At 39.5% G+C, this 16270-nt stretch overlaps 1 non-coding gene across 1 annotated transcript; it reads right to left on the reverse strand.

Annotated features, from left to right (window-relative positions):
• Positions 1-11771: 11771 nt before the first annotated feature.
• On the reverse strand, positions 11772-11843 carry TRNAD-GUC (transfer RNA aspartic acid (anticodon GUC)). The gene has a single exon. It is a non-coding gene; the product is annotated as a tRNA-Asp (tRNA).
• Between the last annotated feature and the right edge of the window lie 4427 nt (positions 11844-16270).

The following is a 16270-nucleotide window of genomic DNA, read 5'->3' on the forward strand; positions in this document are numbered from 1 at the left end:
ATTCGTAATAGCTTTGTATAATATCGTTTCAATGTTTTTCTAGCTGTCACGTGTGTGTTCATTACTTATACAAAATATTTCATATAGTTATTTAAAACAAATATGTTGTCACTATATTTACATTGTACACCTAATAAATCTGTTATCAAACACCAGATTTTTGGAAGTAAAAATAAATTCTGTCATAACGTAAATAAATTTGTCATAACATATGGTCTTCACGTAGGTCACTTTAGCAATTTTTTAAAAACGTTAATAATTCTGTTATCAAACGACATATTTTTGTTTAAATTAAAAAATCTGTCATAACCTAAAACAAATCTGTTAGCACTAGACATCAAACTAGTAATTATTTTTTGTAAAAAAATATGTCACTTTACGACAGATTTTTTATGAAGAATATTAACTCGAAACAATTGTAAAATATAAATCTGCTAGAAATTATATCAAATCTATCATATATTATGAAAGTCTGTCATGAATAATATATCTGCCAATAATTATAAATATGTCGTAATTATCGTTAAAAATTATGTCGTTCAAAATAAGTTTATCACAAAAAAAATATGTCATGCAAAAATAAATTTGTCATACACAAACAAATCTGTCACAACTAGTTTGACGTACTTTTGAAAATATATTTTTTTTTTTTTAATTGATGGAAAAGTAAATTTGACTTTTTTTCTAACAAAGCAAAAAGAAATATTTTAGATAATAAAATAATTCATCTAACTCTTGCATTTTATAAATTAATTTAGTAATTAAACTATTAATTAACGTCATTCTAGTTTTTCTCCTTTAGTTATTAATGAAAAGATATATGCTATCAGTCGTATGGCCATTTGTCTTTAACTAATGGACACAAACTGATTATATTATGTTTGCGGTTGTATGGCCATATGGATTTTGGGCCGGTAAAATAGAATTTCAAAGCTAAGGACGTTGATTTGCTTTTCTATGACTGGTGAAATGGAATGTCAAAATTTCACTTTACTTTGTTTTCCTCTTTTTCTGCTTGCCAAAAGTACTTTATCTCGAGAGCTAGTATAAAATATTTGTACTAACAAACTAATCATGTTCTAGGGAGTAGAGGTGCGGGAGAAGTCCAATCGATTAAAAAAAAAGTTAAAGAAGATAGCACACTTGACGAAGAGGTTATTTTTTCTAACAAAGAAATTTCAGTTAAATAAAGGGAGATTGCTAAAACTGATGCAAAGATATAGGCTAATGGATCGACAAAAAAAAAAGATATAGGCTAATGACTAAAATAATTTACAGTTTTTACAAAAAAAATTAACTGTTTCTTATACCAATAAAGCAGAGTGAACATGAAGACAAAGAATAATTACAAAAATTTCATTACATAATAACAGTTTAGTTAAATTTATTTTCCATTTTATTGATTAACGCTCTTTACAATTAGTGTCGGTTAGTACATCTGCTGCAGATGAGCAGTTGAGCACACAGTCGTAAGGCCCAAAACAATTGTTTACATGTTTAGATTTTTATTACCGATACTCCCCAATGTTTGAGGCAAGTTTGCCTACAACAGACTGATTTTTTAATCACTCTTAACTTTAATACCAACACGCGAAATTATCGTTTGTAAAGTTTGGAGAAAAAGAGATAAAGGGAGTTGAGGAGAGGAGGAAGATATGCAAATTTGTCAATAGAATTTGTTTTTGAATTGATTTTAGATATCTAACTATTTGTTTATTAAAGAATTTGATTATTATTAATATTGTATTTTCGCTTACTTTCATGATGTTATTTGTAAGCTCTTTTAGTAAAGATTTAAAACATTATAAGTATTTTCAAAAGCATTTTCGACTATTTATAGTTTCAAAATTCTTTACATAAATTTAGGAAGAAAATACACAATTAACAAAAATTTAGTTTTAAAACATTTTGTTGCATCACAAGTTTGACATCCATTGAAGAGCTTCTCGAACACCAATCGGACTTTCTTGCTTTCGTTGGAAAGCTAGAAAAACCATCTTTCACCTCAAAATATCATCAGATCAAGATTCAAAGCCAAACAAAATTTATGTCCGTTTAGAGGGGAATTTTTCCAGTCTCACCTGTAGTGAAGCAAGCTGCACTCAAACACTTCGACCGCGCCCATAAGCCTTCTTTTCTTGGCCAAGCTGTTCTCCAGCACGCCTTCATGTCCCGGTGCCGCAACCAGCCTTTCCTCTGCCGTCACTTACTCAAAACAATGTCCCTTCATCGTTTTCGACCTAAAAAGCCCTAAAACCTAGTTTTGAAGATCCGAGACCTTACAAAATACATAAGACTAACCCCCTAATCAAGAGAGACGTCTCTTAAAGCTTCTACAACAGTTTTTCACACTAAAGCCATCAGTTTGAAGGAGAGAGTTGTTCACTGTGAAGATCTTCACTTGTTCTTCATTGTTATTCCTATCTTTATCGTTTTTGGAGAGACGATTTCTTCCGTAACTTTGAGAGAAGTTTCTCTAAATGCCTTTTGCTATTTTGAATCTTTTTTTTTTTTGCATTATCTTATGATTTTATTCATAGTTTTGTTCCCATATGTGAGTAGTTTTATTTCTTCGGTTAAAAGAGGTTATTGACGAAACGAGCGTTTGGGTATCGTTCGGGTAAGGTACTTTAGGGTTTTGGTTTTTCGAATTTAGAAGTATAAGATCCATTAGAGCATTTCTAGATTTTGATAAGGTTTGGATAAACACCGGTTGGTTATATCCAAAACCCAAATAATATTTTCATTTCAAATTGGGTTTTGTTAGATCGATTTTGTTTTGATAAAAGTATTTTAGCCATTGTGAGATGGGAGAAAGTGCTCTTCTTTTTAGAGTGATTTTGAGACGGAAGAGCTTATCGCCGTCTTAGTTCCAAACTGTTCAACTCTATTATTTTTATTACAATGCGAGAAGTAGTAGAAAGTTCTTATTGCCCAAAAAAATTTCGATCCCCTTACAATCTTTTTATTTTTTTTACTTATACTACTACGAGTTTATTAATGCGAAATCAATTTACTCCGTCAATCATGCATGTTATATATGGCTGACAGGCCGACAAAATCTTTGACTACTTCTCCGAGCTCCAATGTGATTTAAGCATTATTTTCTAGTTCTACGTGGTTCCTACTCGCTTCCCTTACTTGGATCTTCTTGTTCTAATGGACCGGGCCATCTTTTCATTCTTGCCTGAACTGTTTACCTTGGGAACACTCCTCAAAACGAGGTGATTTACCGCAGAAGCAACAGTTACCCCCCAAGTCTCTCGAAAATGACAAGTTCGTTGGACTTTTGTTCTGCCTCTGCTTACATCGGGAAACTAAATATACTCCGAATCTTTTCAAATCCCATGATTTAATCGTGAGATTTGCCTTCCCGAACAAGTCAAGGGTCCCACCCGTCCGTCTAATCAACTATAAAAGGGGAAGGGGGGGGGGAACCTCAACCTTTTGTTTCTCTAGGTCATCATTGCTCTCCCCCACCTCTTCTCGGCTTATAAAGGTAGGATTTCCTCGGCCTTTTCTTCAGAACTCTGCTTTTTAATTTCTTTGCTATTGTCCGCTTCTTCTGTTATCGCCCGAGAAATAACCGGTTTTCTTAGTCGATTACTACCATTTCTATTAAAGAACCATGTCGCCTTCGAAGTCTACCCCTAGTAAAACTGCTAAACCGCTCATCCTTGGGGTTTTTGATCCTCACCCTCCGTCTACTCTCTTTGAGAAGGACGCGGCCGAGATCAGGGGATCCTGTGGGATTCCCCCCGAGATCGAAATCTGGTTCCCGGAGGCTCACAAGTCCCCGGAAAATCCTCCTCCGGGTTACTGCTATGACTTTGAGAAGTTTTTCTTAGCGTGTGGGTTATCCTTCCCACTCCCAGAACTCATCATGCGGATGATGTTTGAGCTCGGGTTCACACTTCCATAGATGTGTCAGAACTTTGTACGGACCACTCTTTGTCTTCAGACTTTGGCGAAGGAACAAGGTTACCTCATGTCTCTTGCGGACTTCCTTCACAGTTACACCGTGAAGGCTGAGCAAACTAAAGGCACACTTTCCGTCTGCCCTCTCTCAGGACTCAAGTTCTTTGACGACCTTCCCGAGAAGGTGAAAAGTGGTGCAATTATTTTCTTTTTTCCTGTTTACGAGCTCACCTTTAGAAATCTCAAGGGTTTATTCGTTCCGAAGTGGGCTTCAAAAATTGGTAGAGTAGAGCACCTCATTTAATATACGAGTTTGTCTTCTTTTTGTTTCAACCAATCTTTTCTTTCTGTTTCAGCTCACTTCGAGCGAGGTCAGCTCTCCCCTACCTCCGCGGAGTACTTCACGCGATATTGCAACGGTTAAATTGTATGGGACTCCTTTTCGTGTGAATGCATTAGGGAGTTTGGGGTGAGGCTCAGAAATCGTTCATACATTCGCTCTTCTCCCCCACGAGTTATGAAACTTCCTCCATGGGTTATAGGGAGGAAAGGGCTTTCAAGAAGGAGCTCGAGGTCGCTGAGAGGGAGGTGAAAATGTTGATGTTTGTTGTGCTTGCCGAGGGTAAAGCTCGCATTCCCCCAAAAGAAAAAATGTCGACTCTCCAGCTCCCGAGGTGAGCAAAATTCTTGCTCCCACCACTGAATCATCCTAATCTCCCTTAATTGTCATCACAGATTCAACTGACAAATCCAAGGAAAAAGAGGCTTCTGCCTCATCTGCTAGTAGTAAGCGAACTGAAAGTAGCTCGAGGCACCAAAAGAAATTTAAGAAAAGGAAGGAATCCAAGACTTCCTCCTCCTTTCGTGAGAAGGTCCGCGCTCGAACTAGTTCCTCAGGGGATGAGCGAGGTAAATCCAGTTCGACAGAAGGGGTACCTCCATCTGAGAACAAGTCTGGTGACTCTCTTACTAAGGAGTTGGGAGGCCTTCACTGATAAGTCCAAGATCAACAGTGTGAACTTCTCTCGGCCTTCACTGATAAGTCCAAGATCAACCGTGTGAACTTCTTCCGGTTCGCAGACAAAGTTGGTGAGGTCAGTATCAAAGTGATCCACGTTGCTGGTTTTTGTTTTGTTTTGTTTTTTTTAAACTTACTAAACTTTCATTTTTGCAGGATGATGATCGAATTTAACAACTCTGTGGCATCATACGAGGAACAACTGATCTGTGGCAGAGTATGCTCGGTTAGAATCAGTGAATGCCAAATATGTGGAAAAGACGATTCAAGTTCAGATGAAAAAAGCTGAGGCCAAACTGATCAACCTCTTTCCAATGAGGATCAAAGGGAAAAACTGAAGAGAGTGGGAGATCTCTACTACGAGGCGGTTGAAAACAAGAAGGCTGCACAGAACAAGCTGCGAGAAATTATGCTCTACAACCAGCTTCTGGAAGCCAGGAACAGCTGTGAGGTCGAGAGGGTCAGAAGAGAGGTGCGACAATCACTAAGGCGGATTCTCCGTGAAGACGCACTTCAAAGAACGAGAACGACTCGCTCCAGCAAAAAGCTGAGCTGCTGAGATTAAGGCTAACTCGATGCTGGTTGAGGAGATCTCAAGGGGGGAGATCGAGGACATTGAGGCTGAGATCGGGATCCTACGAACAGATGAAGAGAAAGGTGAGAATGAGGTCGCGAAGGTAAACCTTTGTGACTTTGATCTTTCAACATTTTCTAATCTCTAGGCGGACACTCCTCCAAAGCTGCTATGCAATAAGCCTCCACTGAGTATCACAATTGATAAATCTGGGACTAACCTTGAGCAAATGTCAAACCAAGAACTGGACATCTTCCAAGCTAACAACACCTCGGAGGTAGGAGCACCTGAAACGACTCAGCTTGATCCCTTTCTTCTGAAACCTCCGTAAATTACTGAAGGAGCAGTTGAGCCTGACCTCGTTCCGGACCAAACTATTTCGCAAGTTTAACCAGGGGTTGTTCTGTCCTAAAAGGACCCTCTTATTGTTTTCCATAGTTCATTCTAAGACTCGGTACGAGATTTTTGGTCGTGGTGACTGCCCCGAACTAAACGCTTTATTCTTATTTTCTTTTGTTTTTGCTTGAATCCACTGGGTTACCCTTTTGATTACTCTTCTCTATTCCACACTTCGAACTGCATGATTCATTCTCTCGGGAAATATACCTTTCAAATCGAACCTTTAAACTGAGACGTTAGTTTGAATATAACTTCGAAGTTAAACTAAAGAAATTACGAAATGGGACCTTATTCAAATGAATCCACGAATTTAGATTCACGAAGTCTTGTTTCGGTTTAATGATTCACGACGTGAGAAAAGGTTTCGAATTTTAAGGATAAATTTTGAAGCTAGTTTCACGAAGTCGAGATTCGGCTTAATGATTTACGAAGTGAAACTTTTTGGTTTAATAATTTATGAAGTGGGACTTTGGTTTAATAAGTTTACGAAGTAAGACTTCGGTTTATATAATTTACGAAGTGAAACTTTGGTTTAATAATTTACGAAGTGGGACTTTGGTTTAATAAGTTTACAAAGTAAGACTTTGGTTTAACGGGTTTACGAAATCGGGTTCCAGATTTAAAGAATAAATTAGACTCGCAAAGTAACACGTTGGTTATGAAGTTCGTAAAACCTTTTTGAGTTTTAAATATAAATAGCTGGACCCGAAGTGGGTTGCCTACCTACCATTTTCAGGATCAAGCCAGCTATAGTTTGGTACAACGTTAATCAAAGAAGCTAACTAATTGTAGAAACGCTTAAGGTGTAGAGAGTTCCATGATCTTTGGACTGGACTTCCGTCAGAGTCTTATAAACGATAAACCCGCTTTGTACTTTACAGATGATTTTGTACCTTCCCAATTGATCCCGAGCTTTCCCGTGTTTTCCTCCACGGTGTTCTCGTGAAATTTCAGAAAGACCAGGTCCCCCCCAACTAACAGCCTTCCCCGAACTTTGGAATTGTAGTAGAGAGCCACGACATTTTGGTAGTTTTGCATCAAAGCTTGAGCCTGATTGCGGCGCTCATTTATGAGGTCCAATGTGTACCGTAAAAACTCATCATTCTCCATAGCCCGGGCCGAGTTTAAAGTTGTAAGAACTCCTAGAACTTCTATATCAGCTGGGAACTTCTATAATAAGGCGTATCTTCCATTCTGCACATAAGCTCTCGAACTGCCAAGAGATAAACAGTGTACCGTTGTCCGTAACGATTTAATACGAAATGTCGTACCGGTAAATTATGTTTTTCAACACAAACTGCTTTAATTGTATGTGGATTATAGCTGCGTAAGCCGCTGCATGCACCTATTTGGAGAAGTAATGAATAAGTACCAATACATACTGAACCCCCCTGGTCCACTGTGCAAGGGTCCAATAATATCCATTGACCATCTCATAAAAGGGTATGGTGCTGATACCGAGGACAACAACACGATCTGCTGATGAATCAACAGGGCATGCTTCTGGCACTTCTCACAAGTTTATGCATGTTTCTCACAATCAGCGAGCATGGTGGACCAAAAATATCCTTGCTTTTTTTTATCTTGAAGGCCAGAGTGCGACCTCAGGAGTGATTACCATTAGCGCCGTTATGGACAGTTCGCATTAACGTGATGGATTCCTTGCCAGCCACGCACGTTAAATATGGGCCAGTTATGCTCCATTGCAGAAGTGCTCGTTATATATGCAATATTGCGCACTAACAGTATTAATTTTCTTGGCTAGCCACTTGTAGGCCGGAAGATCGCCTTTACCCAAGTAAGCCCAGATCGGGCTCCCCCAATCTCCTACTCCCCCCCCTCCAGTGTCAGTGGGCGTATGTCTTGGAACCATAGACAGATCCTCTCGGGAAGGAGTTGGTGCTTTGGGAAACTTGGGTGGCTGGTCAGGCGCTGTCTCAGAGTTCAGGATTTCCATATTGTTATCTTTCCCACCTTTACGGATATTTTCGATTTACATAGTTAGCGCATGGGTACCAAAGTCTCCATAGGTAAAAGGTTTCAAAACGTATGTTGGGATATTCAATGATTTCGACCGGGGTTATGCGTGTCATAGTGGGGTCCGAAGTGGATGCTAATGATGCTAATGCATCTACGGCAGAATTTTCACCTCGCAGAATTTTCGTGAGCTCAAAGTTATCAAAATTTTGCTGCCAGTTCGCTAGTCATTAATAATTATGCCTCCATACGGCAATCCTTAGTCTCATACTCCCCTGAAAACTGGTTCGCTATTAACTACGAATCACAAAAAGCGCGGAGTTTTTTTATGCCAATTCCTGCAGCGAGGTGGAGGCTCGCCAACAGTGATTCGTACTCAGCTTCGTTATTAGATGCGTCAAACCCGAGGCAAAATCATTGCTCGATTACTTCGTCCATGGGATAACAGAGGCAGACTCCAACTCCTGTCCCTAGCTTAGAAGATGCTCCATCCACATGCATGGTCCAAGGAATTTCAGCATCGTTGTCATCTGACCCATCGAGCGGTACTTCAATGAGGATATCTGATAATACTTGTGTCTTGGCACATGTTTGAGTTCTGAACTCAATATCATACTCGCTTAACTTAATAGGTCATTTTGATAATATGCCCAACTGGCTCGGACTGTGGAGGATAGTGCGAAGCGGTTGTGTTGTCAGTACTACAATTGAGGGGATTGAAAGTATGGACGCAACTTCCTCGCAGATGTGACTACGACTAATGCCAAATTTTCCATCATTGGATACCTAGACTCAGCTCGCATGAAGGATTTTCTTATGTAGATAATAGGCCACTGTTCGCCCATTTCCTCGCAAATTAAGACCCTGCTTATTGCGCTTCCCAAAACAGTCACAACAGGAAGAGAGGTTCTCCGAGGTCGGGCTTTGCCAACACTGGTCGGTGGGAGAAATACTCTTTTTGAGTACCAAAAGCGTCGTCACACTTCTTATCACCCGTGAAGTGCTTTCCTCCCTTCTTGAGTAGCTACTAAAAAGGGAGACACTTGTCTATCGATCGGGAGATGAAGCGATAAAGTGCCGCAATGCTTTCGTTCATGTTCACACGTGAAGTGCTTTCCAGCGAATCAAATTTGCCAAAGGTGTGCGTTTATGAGCCCATGCTAAAGTTTCAATCAATTCCTGCCAATAACCAAGCCAATAAATTAAGAACATAAATATTGTAGCCCAAACAAGATGCCCAAATAAGAACATCCATGCCCAGACTGATAAACTATTCATACCAAACGGGTTATATCCATTGATAAGTTGTGAAGAATTTAACCATATATAATCTTTTAACCATCCCATCAAATAAGTGGAAGATTCATTAAACTGTGAAACATTACCCTGCCATAATGTGATGTGTTTCCAATGCCAATAAAAAGTAACCCATCCAATAGTATTTAACATCCACAAAACTGCCAAATAAAATGCGTCCCAAGCAGATATATCAAAAGTACCACCTCGTCCTGGACCGTTGCAAGGAAAACTATACCCGAAATCCTTTTTATCTAGCATTAACTTGGAACCACGTGCATCTAAAGCACATTTTACTAAGATCAATGTAGTTGTATGTAAAACGCTACACCTCTCTTAGAGTCTTGGGCAAACTCATGGATTGGAATGCGTTAATTTGTCTCGGGTTCGCTTCGATCCCTCGCTCTGTAATGATGTATCCTAGGAATTCCCCTGACGGGACTGTGAAAGTACACTTTGTAAGGTTGAGCTTCATCCCTAACTAATTAAGGATTCCAAAGCAATCCTTTAAATCTGCAAGGTGCGAACTCGACTCTATAGATTTTACAAACATTTCATCGATATAAACTTCTATGGTATTCCCAAACTGTTTCTCGAACATTTTATTTACCAAGCGTTGGTATGTTGCTCCTGCATTTTTTAGCCCGAACGACATTACTTTATATCAATAAGTTCCACGGTCCGTAATGAATGTTGTTTTCTCCTGATCATCCGGATTCATGAGGATTTGGTTATAACCAGAAAAGGCATCCATGAAGGACATCAAATCGTGCATGAAGTCGATTCGACTAATCTATCTATGTGTGGGAGTGGGAAGCTATCTTTTGGGCATGCTTTGTTTAGATCTGTAAAGTCAACGCATACTTGATGTTCACATATTTTATCTTGTTTTACCTTAGTTTATTTACACATTTTGCATGATTCACTAGCTTGTTAGGTCATCATTGAGTAGTTTTAGGGCTTTTTATGCATTAGAGTAGATTTGCATTGCATTGCATTGTTTCTTGCATAAACAGGTGATTTAGGACCCAATGGAGCATGAATAAGTGCTGAGGGAGAGTGGAGCCATCAAGAGAAGCAGACAAAGGAGCTAGAGCAGAAGAGAATCAAGGTCTGAAAGTCCACTCGACTACCACACTCAACCATGTGCTGAGAGGGACTCGACCGACTGAAAGGAGCAGAAGAAGACCTAACTCAACCATGCACTCGACCGAGCACATGGTCGAGTTGACTGAGCTGCCTCTCTATTTTGTCTTGTAGCCATTTTAGGGCTTCCCTACTTTTCTATATAAACCCCTTGTACTCTATGGCCGCTGCGAAGCCACTTTACAGAGGAAAAATATCACAAAAACCTAGTTTTTACTCTTTTGGGATTTTAGCTTTTGTGTTTACATCATCAGCCACTTTTAAGCTTTTTCCTAGATTTTTGTACCTTGTTGCTTCTGTAACTTTTTGGGTATTGAGAATCTAAGTTTATTTCCTTGAACAAAGTTGTAGATCTTCATCTTATCTTTCTAATCATGCAAGTTTCATTGATTTCTGGGTTAATGATTTTGTTCATCATGTGTTGTTCATCTGAGTAGTGTGTTAGGATCTTAGGGATGGATTATGCTAGATGAGAGTTATGGTAGTTTAGACTGACCAAGCTTGATTGTTTAAATATCTCTTATGGATTAGGCATTATCTATGCTGTTCTTATATCTGAGAGGGTAATAACAGATCCAAGGTTGCTTAGCATCATACCAATGTTTAAGTATCTGGATAATAATAATGCTAGAGATTACTGTGCCTATCCCAAGAGATTGGTTGTATAGGGTGGTTTTTGACATGTGATGATCTGGATCTTTAGGCCTGCTTTTATATGCAATAGTTAGTGAGAAGTAGATCTAGGAGTATCTAAGCCTTATTGTTATTGTCATGAGAATGGATTAACAAGTATTAGAGGATCATTGTCTGGAGATAGCTCACTGTTGATTGAGGTTTGTTGATCAGTTTAGATTAGTATAGTCAAGTCCAACCAATGAACCCAGCCCTAGGACCTTCTGTGTTTATTGATTTCTCTATTTGATTACTGTCATCCGCTTTCTGTTTGATTTACTTTCAACCTGCTCTGTTTGATTATTAAGTTTGGGTTATGTTCTTCGTAGCTTCCCACTCGACACTGTACTCGATCGAGCATACGATCGAGTGCTTGCTCGAGTCCGCTTCCAAGTTCTTGCTTTATGTTCTGCATCTTTCTAGTTTCATTCCTGTTTCATTGCACATCTTAGTTTCAGTTATTATCTTGCATTTAGTCTGTTATCTTAGTAGTTTTACATTCTGCATTTAAATTTCTGTCATCAACTATTACATCAAAACCATTTTCATATTTGGCTTAACTTAGATAAGTGTTTTTCACATCCTGACTGCTTGCATCATACTCATTATGGATTGACATCTCTTATACTGCAACTGCATAAGAGTAACTGAAACCTCTTGCATTCCACCTGATCATATATCTTTGGTCTTAGCTTGTGTATGTTGTCTGATTGCATCATTCATACATTCATAAGTATTCAAAACCAAAGAAAAAGACATGTTTCAATTTGGCGCCATTGCCGGGGATCGAACCCGGGTCACCCGCGTGACAGGCGGAAATACTTACCACTATACTACAACGACAACAAGTGTGAACATCAACAAGTGTTTATGTGACCTTGGAGCCTCTGTGAGTGTTATGCCCTTCTCTATAGCACAAAAGCTGGGTTATGAAGAGTTCAAGCCAAGCAACCTCTACATTAGTCTTGCTGATGGCTCTAGAAGAGATGTGATTGGTAAACTGGAAAGCTTTCCAGTGAAGATAGCTAAAGCAAGGATACCAACTGACTTCATCATCCTTGATATGGAACAAGAGCTTGATGATCCTATTATCCTTGGAAGGCCATTCTAGGCCACAACTGGAGCAATGATAGATGTTAGAAAAGGTATAATCAGCCTGGAAATTGCTAATGGGTTGACTATGAGGTTTGACATCATGAATGCAACAAACCAACCCACCATTGGAGGCCAACCTTTTGCCATAGAGGATACAGATGATACTGAACCAGTAAAGGAAGACAAGGATTCTAAGATCAAGGTTCCAAACAATGAAGAAGCTGTTCAAGGACTAAAGACTTCAGTTCAAGAGTTGACTAGCTTGGTGCAGGATCTTCAAGTTCAGTTCAACAAGAGGTCTTTGAAGAAAGCAAGGCCAAGGTTCAAGCTTAAGTAGAAACAAGGTTCAAGTTTAAAGGGTGAAGTGATCAAGAATACGCTTCACAGTGATCAAGTTACAACAGGGAGGATCTCATCACCTCCTTGGTCTTCAAACCAAGCCTAAAAGGCATTAAAAGTCAAGCTTAGTGACTTTAAATAAGCTCACTAGGGAGGAAGTCCCTAAGGTATCATTGTACATAAGTTTGATTTTCCTTGTAGTTTTGATATTTTTCTTTCATGATTGTGTTGGACAGGCCTTTATTAGAGAGTATAGATAGGTTTGAGAAGGATTGGACTTAAGGAAATGGATTTTTGAGGATACTCTACCAGCCCACAAGAGGTACTCGATCGAGTGACTACAAGCCCACAAGAGGTACTCGATCGAGTGACTACAAGCCCAAGTACACTCGGTTCAAATTCTATTTGCTCGATCGATTGGAGGGAGAGATAACTTCAAAATTCAAATTTTGGCAAGGCACTCGACCAAGTGGGGTCGAGTGGTGGGGTCGAGCATGCGCCAAAGTGAGTCAAAGATTCCAATTTTAAAATCAAATGGTAAAAACGCTCCATCTTGTTCCCTTGTACCCTCCACTCCTTTATAAGAGCATGCATTCAAGCATAAGCACCACACAATCTCTCATTTGCATAAACATTTCAGATTCTTGATAGAAACCTCTTTTAAAAGCTCAAAGTTCAGTTCTTTCAATCCTTTTGGTTTACTAACTTATTAATTTGGGTTTTGAGTTTGTTCTTCCAAGTTTCTTTTGAAATGACTTCACAAGAGAGAGCTGCTGCTCGCCGAGAAGCTGCTAAGCTTGTAGCTGCCAGTTTCCCTGAGCTCCAAAAGGTGCCATATAATCCAAGAGAAACTGGGGAAGGCACTCGACCTAGAACTTGACCGGTGCACTCGAGAACCCACTCGACCGAGCACCTCCGATGTACTCGATCGAGTACCTGCCCAGACCTCCTTATGGCTTCCCAGCTCCAACAGGTTATCCACCCTATCCCTATGGTCAAGTTTACCCACCCTTTCCACCTCAGTACTTCATGGACCCAGTCCTTTTGCAACAATACTATGAGCAACAAGGTCAGCCATTCTTCCCACAATAGGCCACTTGACCAGCCAACTCGAATCAGCACTCGACCAAGCACTCGATCGAGTCACAATCGATGGCCATAGTCGAGTACCCTGCTTCACCATCTCCAAGTCAAAGTCAAGACCCCAACTACACCTATGACAGCATGAGTGATGCTGTAGAGAACTTCTTCCACAATCCATAAGGTACCACAATCACCATTTCATTGTAAATACCATTTCATTTGTTGTTTTGTTTTATTTTGAGTCTTGAATCCTCTTTCAAATTTTTCTTACATAAGGGACTGTGTAATTAAGTTTGGGGGAGAGTGTGAGATGACATTTGACATTGTTTTCTATTTTCTTAGTTCAAATTTTTAGAATTATCATGTTAATACTTGCATTTTATCTAAAGCATAGTTCATGTAGTTTGCATTGCATATTAGGATCTTATTTAGCATGTTTCATATAGGATTGTTTCATAATTTGCATTAGGGATCTATGATGAGTTTAGCCTTGTTAACTTGTTTGAATTCACTAAACTAGGATTAATGCCCAAGTTAATAGTACTTTGATGTTAGTTGAGTAGTTAGAAACATAAGATTGAACCATGTCTAGAATTCCTCTATTGCATTCTATTTGAATATTCATAAAACTAAAACAACAGCTCTCTTGATAGAAGAAAACTTTGCACGTTGTATAACGGGAAGATTGGATTCCGATCCAAAGGCCAACACCTTTCAGATCAAACCAGAAGGCTAAACATGCAGCTATGGGTGTCCCCGAGAGATAGAAAGCTCCTAATTTCACGTAAGCCCCTATATGATGCCATCCACATCCCTTTGCAATACCTGCAAACCATCACACTTTTATACATGCAGGACTAAAACACACAACAAGAATAGACATGAAGACTTTGATCTTTTTTGCAGCATGTTGAGGAGAAGAAACTAAAATCCGACAATAACTTGTGCTTGAGTAAAGAAAAAAGGAGAAGTCTCGGACCTGACAGAACCCCTTGTAGAGCGTCCATTATGAGAGAAATAGAGACCAATGGAGCCATATTCCCAGCACCTAACTCATTTGAGATTCATGTACTACACAAAATACCATCCGCTTATGAACATGAAACTATATGATACATAATTGCCATGAAGACCAAGTATGTACTGCATATTGGTGACTAAAGCTCTAACCTTGCTGCAGCCACGATCGCTAGTGGTATTGAATACATTGTCGAACCAGGGATAAGCCAGGCAGTTTATCTCCCGGCTTCATGTGTAATAGCAGGGTCTTGTCCAGGAACACAAGAAGCTTTTCCATGTTGAGCGAAACGAGAGAAAGAGGGATACACACCAAAGCAAGACAAAACATGGATGTGTAAGTCTGAACACCTAGTTTCCGATATAGCTTAGCTCCAAAAGCTTGACCGTTCAAAGTATCATAGGCACATGACAATCCTATCTAACAAAAACACAAGCAAAAAAAAGTAATTAACAAATCATTCCAAAATTAAACAGAGAGGCAAATTAAGTGTAATCAATTAAGAAGGAAGAGAGAAAACATACAAGGAAGCTGAAGCCAGTGACGTTGCAGAAGGAAGAAGCGAGAGAGGCGCTAGCGAGGTGATAACTCTCTAATTTAAATGTTTTAAGCATCCCTTTTTGTCAATATTTTGCATTGTTTTTACCCTAACCTTAGCCTTTTTAGGTCATTTCTTGTAGGAATCCACATTTAGGCCATTTAGGGTGTTGCATTCTTGCATTTGCATATTTTGGATGAAAACATGTGCTTAAGAGCCTAAAATGGGGAGAAACAAGGTCAAATCCAAGCATGTACCCGAAGGAGCTATTGAGCAGGAAGAACAGTCCGAACACCAACCCGATGGAAGAGGATCCAATAGCAGGAAGAACAATCCGAGGACCTATCCGAAGGACAACCCGAGCTCATCCTCGAGCACTTCATCAAGCAAACCCTCGGGCAGGACTGGGAAGCTAGGGTTAATGGGTTTCCATATATAAACCCCCCTCTTCTTCCTCTCGCCCAAGCATGCCGCAGACACTCAAACAAGAGAGCGAGAGCTTATGAGAGAGATCTTGAGCGTTTTCTTGATTTTACTCTCTTCTACTCTACTATATTTTAAATACAATGCAATTTTCATTTGTCTATGTTTTTGTGCTTCTTTCCATGAGATCTGAGTAGTGTAGTAAAGTTTCTAGGGATGGGATATACGATTTTTTCTTCTTGATCGGTTAATGCTATCAACAGACCGAGAGGTTTGAGATTAGATCTAGGGTGTTTTACCATCAAGAGGTGTAGATGAAATGCTTGAATCAATCAATGCTAGAGATTTACTCACTAAGCGTAAGAGATTAGATGAGTAAGGGGTTTATTGACAATAATGAATCGGTTTGTATTGCCTGCTTGGTCATGTGTCTCAAACAAGAGTTGGGAAGGGAAGTGATTAAGGTTGATTGTTTCTATCACGAGAGTGTTTTAACAAGATTTTAGAGATTCATTGCTTGAGGCATGTAGGACATCCATACTGGTTAGGAACACTTAGGAGTCGAGTACCCCATCCTTAGGAGCTTTCGTATTTAGATTGTTTACATTTTCATTCACAACTCGATCCCTTACCCGAACAGGTACACGATCACCTGCTTCGAGTACACCTTCGAGCTGTTCATACTCATCTTTCTTACTCAATCACCCCACCTGATCCTATACTCGAATGCTTGCATCAAGTACTTAGGTCGTGTGGTTCTTGTTTATTTTCTTT

This window comes from Camelina sativa, chromosome 18, assembly GCF_030686135.1.
Source record: "Camelina sativa cultivar CO46 ecotype springtype chromosome 18, ASM3068613v1".
NCBI classification, from domain to species: domain Eukaryota; kingdom Viridiplantae; phylum Streptophyta; class Magnoliopsida; order Brassicales; family Brassicaceae; genus Camelina; species Camelina sativa.